Here is a 7,403-nt window from a genome sequence, read left to right as displayed (position 1 = left end):
TATATATATAAACCGAGTAATATATATATATATATATATACACACACACACATATATATGTGTGTGTATGTACATGTAGATATATGCACGTGTATATATTAATATATACACATGTATGTGTATATTGTATACATTTATACTTATATATGTCATATGTGTACTTACATACACATATGTGGGATTTTTGAATCAACACTCTCAAAATGAACAACATTCTCAAGATAAACAACATTCTCAAAATAATGACACTATAGAAACAGGTAGCAGAGTCATGATTGCCAGGATGTTAGGAGTGGTGGGGTACACAGTTTTGAATACTCAGAGCATCAGTAAGGGGTCTCTGTATTCATCGAATACTTTTCTGGCCCAATCAAGGCAAAGATATGTGTTATTAATGGCATACCTCTGTAAATACATTGGAACAATGTCAATTTCTTGGTGATATTGCAACTTGGTTATGTAAAGTGCTATCAATAGTTGAAGCTGAGTGAATGATATGAGAACTCTTTAAACTTAAATGTAGAAATATTCTAATCTCTAAATAAAACAAAAGAAAAACATACACAAACCATTCTTAGTTTTGATGTGTTCTAAAAGGGAAATGCCAGTCGACCTGAAGTGTGTAAATCAGAAGATCCTTCAGATTCAAGGATCCAAGAGTCACAAGAAGAAGAAATACTCAACAAAATGGGAACCATTAATTAAAAGGAAATAGCAGAATGAAGATGAGGGTGAGAATCAGGAGAAGAGGAAACAGAATAAAAACATTCCAAATCTTGACTATCTGGTTTTATTGAATGTGCAAAACAAAAAGTTGGCCTATAGTAAGAAGTAGTGACTTGCCAAACCATATTTTTAATTACGTTAACAGACTTGTAGATTTGATAGGGAAATATAAACTTAATGGGTCAATGTTTATTTATTCAAAGACAAACTGACAAAAATGACAATAATGGCAAGGAAAATCGTGTACTTGATTGTATACCAGCCCATCACTGAATATGTACAGGAACTCAAAGTAGACTCTATCATAAGACAATGAAAGAGCTACATACAAGTTTTGGGAAGCAGCTCTATATTCCTTATGTGACCCAAGTAATGGCCCTGATCTTATAGCTTTATATAAGATTCAAAACTGCATTTGGACTGATGCTGATTTCACAAGAATTCCACAAAGTTCAAGTCTTACACCTCTACCATTACAGATTGAATCAGTAATGCTTGAAATATACTATAATTTTAAAAATAAAATATTGACTTATGAGAATTGAAAGGTTTCAGAACACAATGCAAGTTACAGAATACAGGCAGGTTTCCACAGCTTGGGTGACATTTAGCCACAGATACAAATGGAATAGCTTCATGGCATGGGAAGAATTCTGTCTCCGAGATTATTATTTTTTAATTTTTTTTTTGGCCAGTCCTGGGGCTTGGACTCTGGGCCTGAGCACTGTCCCTGGCTTCTTTTTGCTCAAGGCTAGCACTCTGCCACTTGAGCCACAGCGCCACTTCTGGCCATTTTCTGTATATGTGGTGCTGGGGAATCGAACCCAGGGCCTCATGTATATGAGGCAGGCACTCTTGCCACTAGGCCATATCCCCAGCCCGAGATTATTTTTTTTAAACAAATAGAAAAAGGAAGTTTGACAGCCAATAATTTCCAAGTGAATAAATATAGAATGTTTGATATTTTAGAGATCACATGGCTAGGTGTCCAACCACCATCTGTGTCTGTACTTCCTAACATATTCAATGCATGAGACCTATATGTGTATGACAATACACATGCACACACACAGAAATTTGCAGGCAACCCAGCAGGAGATGTGACAATCCATCCAAGAGACTCTGAGAGATGCAACTTCAACCTTGCCCAGATCCAACCCATTCTCCTGCCTGCCTCCATCACACATGACTAAGCCTGCTGATTTGGGATGGAAAATACAAGCCGCTTTGGATCCACTGAAGCTGAGACTTTTACGTTGTCATGACCCTTTGCCGTCTTGGCTATTATTCATTTGTGTTCTCTTCCACCTGCCAGTAATGTTAATCCCCGTAAGTTAAACAACAAGGGGTGTATGTGTGAAGATGCTGTTTTTCAGTTAGATGCATTTTGGTAAATAGCAAAAAGGTACCAATTTGGATTCTTTTTTTTTTTTTTTTTGCCAGTACTGGGCCTTGAACTCAGGTACTGAGCACTGTCCCTGGCTTCCTTTTGCTCAAGACGAGCACTCTGCCACTTGAGTCATAGCGCCACTTCTAGCCATTTTCTGTATATGTGGTGCTGGGGAATCGAACCCAGGGCTTCATGTATATGAGGCAAGCTCTCTTGCCACTAGGCCATATTCCCAGCCCCCAATTTGGATTCTTGGCACAATGCTAGTGCTTATAATTCTTGAATTAAAAAAAAGTTGTTTTAGTTCAAAGGCATTCTGAGAGTTGATTTGGAACACAGAAAACAGCCCAAGTAGCTTTAAAGTGCTAATCAGTTGTTGTTTGAAGACTCCTATGACATCTACTGAGTTTTTTCATGCAGAACTCTGGCACGTATTTGTTGGTCAATTCTCAATAAGTTACAGGTGATTTCTACTCCTATTGGTCTCCTTGTTGCTTTAATTGGAAATGAAAAAGGGCTTTTATGGCCAAGACTCCTTTGAGTTCAGTTCAAAGCCAGCCTGAGCAGAAAAAAATTCCCTCTAAAACTCCATCTCCCCCCAAACCAGCAAAGAGCCAAACTGGAAGCCTGGCTAAAGCATATCATAGTAATGCTAGAAGGGGCACTGTGGCTCAAGTGGTAGAGTGTTAGCCTGAGCAGAAGTGCTTAGGGACAGGGGCCAGGCCCTGAGTTCAAGCCCCATGAATGCCCACTGGGACAAGATAGCCAAGCAATGAGCGCCTAGACCTTCAGGATGAGGTCAAACCTGACAACGAGAAACCATGGAGAGGAATAAGAGGAGATGAAGTCACATCCTAAATGGAGTCACTTTAAACTTGCCCTTTCAAAATTAATCAGAGATTGGAGATCAAGAGGAATAGTTGCTTGCCCACCTAAAGTCCATACCTGTCCACATTCCAACTGGACTGGATCAAGAGGAATAGTTGCTTACTCACCTAATATCCATACCTGTCCATACTGCAACTGGACAGGATCAAGAGGAATAATGTCCATACCTGTCCACTTTCCATTTGGACAGGAACTTGCATTCTTGCCCTTGTTACTTGCTATTTGTGTGTGTGTGTGTATATATATATACACATATATATACATATATAATATATATTATTATACATTATATATAATATATATTATACACATATATATATTTATTAGCCTCTAACTGGTTACTCCCAACCAGTCTACTACCCAGTAGCCCCCCTCCCCCCCAAAAAATACCCCTAAACACCACCTTCCTGCCCCTGGTCCATTATTCCTCCTTCCTTTTTGGGTTTATGCTCCAAATAGAACTTTTCTGGCTTGTGGCTAGGGTATGTTTTCCAATGTCATTCATATTACCTGGTCCTGTGAACCTGTCAGCCTTTTGCTTGACTTTTTCAAAAGTCTCTTTTAACAGGATAACATCCCTCACCCAGGATGCCACCTGGGAACATGCAGTTCAAGGCCATCCTGTTACTACAGGCAACTGTAGGCTTCACTTACATGCCCTGCCAAGTGCAGATCTGGAACCTGAAGACCCCAGACCCATTGGCTCTGATAACTATTCTCATGGAAATGATGAAGACCTTTACCAACCAAACTGTCAAGCAAATATTTCTTGGATGGTACCTGGCCAAACAACAAATCAGGGACCCTTGACTACTTCACCCCTTTACAGCAGGAAGTAGTTGCAGAAGAAACAACCTCCGCCCATACTTTCAGCCTGGTACCCCTCCCCAATAAATGGGGGAATGTTAGCATTTCCCCTGCCTCAGGTCTTCAGATCCTCCCATTAGCCCTCAGATCCAACCATACCTAAATTTCCTGCCCTAGAACTATAATTGGCCACTCCCACTCACCATTAAGACCTACCTACTTCTCCTTTAGCCCCAGAGAAGCTGCAACCTGAATAAGGTGAAGAAGCCATGTTGCTCCCTCTTCTGTGGGAGATATAGCCCCACTAATAAACCTCTGTATGAACCATCTTCTCCTGTCTGTGACTATCTCTGCATGGTCCCTTGGGATGGTGGGACATGTCCTTTCAAACTGTTTTTTGGTGTTAAGGTCTTTCACTAAGGAACCCATTTTACAAACACACACACACACACACACATATCCTCTAAAATTAGGAACAAGGCAGGACATTCCTTTCATCTACTTATTTCCAATAAAGTACTGAAATTCCTAACCACGACAATAAAAGAAAATATCATAAAAGGAATCCAAGTGGAGAAAGAGGGAAACTATCCCTATCAACAGATAATAATGACTTAATTCTAAAGTACCTAGAGGATCCCCTCACCCCCAGATCCTGAAGCTGATGAATACTTATAGCAAATGAGCAGGAAATGAAAAGGAAAGGAAGTAAAGAGAAAATAAAAACCAGCACTTTTCTATATACCCAAAACAGAAGAGTAAATTAGGAAAGCAATTGTTTTCAATAACCTGAAAAAGGTAAAATAAAATACCAAGTAAGCAACATATATTAACAGTTAGAAGACTACAGCAATAAAATTTATAAAATGTTGGGGAAATTGAAGACAAATTTAGAAGTGAAAATACTTCCAACTTCTCAGACTTGCAAAATTAATATTGTCAAAATGAACATACTGCCAAAGGAACCTACAAATATAACTCTACTCAATATAACTCTACTCAATATAATAGACATAAATATCCCTATGTTATTGTTGACTGAGATAAAGACAATAATACAGAAATCCAAATGAAAGTCCTAGAACAGAAACAGTTTTGAGTAAAATTAGCAATATGGAAGGTAAAACATTCCAAACCTCAAAATTTATTACAGAGCTACAGTAACAAATAAGGTTGATGCTGGCACCAGTGATATAAATTAGAAGACCCTTTAACAAACTCATATACTTAACACACATCTGATATTTGACAAAATAGTCAAAAGTACATGTTAGAAAAAAAGACATTCTTTAAGCAATGGTGTTAAGAATATTGAACATTCATATGTAAAAGAACTAAAACCAGATCTCTTTTTGTGGGTGGTGGTGGTCATGGGACTTGAACTCTGGGTTTGGGTGCTGTCACTGAGCTCAAGGCTAATGTGCTACCACTGGAGCCACAGTGCCACTTCTGAGGTTGTGGTGGTTAACTGGAGATAAGAGTCACATGGACTTTCCTGCCCAGACTCGTTTTGAACCGTGATCCTCAGATCTGATCCTCCTGCGTAGCTAGGATAACAGGAGTGAGGCTTGGTTTAAAACTGGATCTCTGTACTGATATCAAGTCAAAATGGCCCAAACACATCAATTTAACATTTGAAATCTTAAAACAAATACAATACTGACTAGGAGAAATATTGGAACTAATTGGCATATGATGCAGGAACTTTCTGTTTCTGAGTCCAGTCCAGGGGCTCAGCAAATTGGTGATAATTGAGAAATCAGTTTCAAAGAAGGCAAGAAGAGTCTGTACAGCAAAGTACACATTTAATAAAGAAAAAAATCAATGTACCTAATGGAACATCTTTATCAGCTATAGATCTAAAATTATGCAAGGTGCTCAGAAACTAAACCAATGAATGGATAAAGAAGCCATAGAATTTCTCACAAAAGAAGTGAGATTGGCCAACAATTACGTGAAGAAATGCTCAACATTCACATTTTAATATGAATCAAACAATATTGAATTTTCAGCTTCACCCCCAAAAATGTCCTCTATCAAGTATACAAACAATAAATGCTGGTAGGAAAATGAGAAAAAAGGAAGATCATTACACTATTAGTGAAAATAAGTAGTGCAATAACTCTGAAGACAGGTTGAATATTTCTAAAAACTCAACATAGAACTATTCCATGACCAAGCAATACCACTTTTGGTCATCTGTCCTGAGTATTACAAGTCAGTTTGTAGTAAAGACTCTCAAACATCCAAGTTTGCTTCACAATTTACTATAACCAAGGAAAGTAAACAGCCCAATGCCCTATGAGTGGATAATGAAAATGTTCTGTGCATTATATATACAAAATTTTTTAATCTAATGTATAGCATGAATGACTTTTTCCTTTTAAGTTCTTAGAAACTGAGTAACAGGCAGGTAAAGGAATAAAATCGTTAGTCTTGCTTCCCCTTCATCTAGCCCTCCTGAATCAGCTGTGGACATGTCATCTACTTTGTTTGATCACCTCACCCACTGGCTACAACACTGAGAGTTACTAACCCCAGAAGCTCTTTTGCTACTCTTCGTGAAAGGTTCCTCAATTGTTCCACTGAGTACTAGAGTACAGTATTATCATCTGCTGTCAAAAATGATGAATATAACACAATGGCAACCACTCAAGAGTGTTATTTATTCATTATTGTTTTAGCAGATTTGGCTGAGAGTAAAGTATTGAGGCATAACCATATTCATCCTCATACCTATTCTCCTGCATGAATTCAAGCCCCACAATAAACCAAAAAAAATTAAGTTCTATGACAAACAGCTGTCTGTCTCAAAACATGGCATTTGATTCAGAGAAAGTAAATATTGTTATGTTAAAGAGTTTTTCAAGTGATAAAAATCAATCAGGTTTCTATTTGAACCTTATTAAATAAAGCCTACTAAAAAGAACTCCCATCCTTTCCTGAGAAAAGAACCAAACCTAAAGTGAATCTCTCCTGCCTGTCCCCCCCCCACCTCTTTCCCCTTCCCCTTCTTCTCCTCCTCCTCCTCCTCCTCCTCCTCCTCCTCCTCCTCCTCCTCCTCCTCCTCCTCCTCCTCCTCCTCCTCCTCCTCCTCCTCTTCCTTCTTCCCTCCCATCATACCTGTCAGCACAGCACAGATGAGGTCAACTCTCACCCACTGGTGTTGAGTAATGACATCTGCTCACAAGTCAAACTGTCACTTTATATTCACTGCATTACTCCTCTTCCCAAAACATTCAGCAGTCACAGAGCCAGCTGTGAAAGTACACAGGAGCAATTCCAGCCATTCAGAAGGTGAGGATAAGAGAAACAAAATTCAAAGTCTGTATGGGACAAATGTTAGCAAAAGCTGAGAAAAATCAAAAGAAGAGAGTGCTTGTCCAGCAAGCACAATAACTTGAAATCAATCCTTCTTGCTAGGCATATGTCTCTAGAAAATCTCTAATATGTTTTAAACATATCAGAAAAAATATAGCTGTAATCATTATAAGTAAGTCACTTTTAAAGAAATTGCTTGAATTACAAATTTAGCAGTGGTATTTGACTTAAATGTAATTTTAAGTTAATTTGAATAAGATGCCCTTTTCTT

This window comes from Perognathus longimembris, chromosome 18, assembly GCF_023159225.1.
Source record: "Perognathus longimembris pacificus isolate PPM17 chromosome 18, ASM2315922v1, whole genome shotgun sequence".
In the NCBI taxonomy this organism is placed as follows: domain Eukaryota; kingdom Metazoa; phylum Chordata; class Mammalia; order Rodentia; family Heteromyidae; genus Perognathus; species Perognathus longimembris.
The sequence above is the reverse complement of the archived record's forward strand: the minus strand, read 5'-3'. Positions refer to the sequence as shown.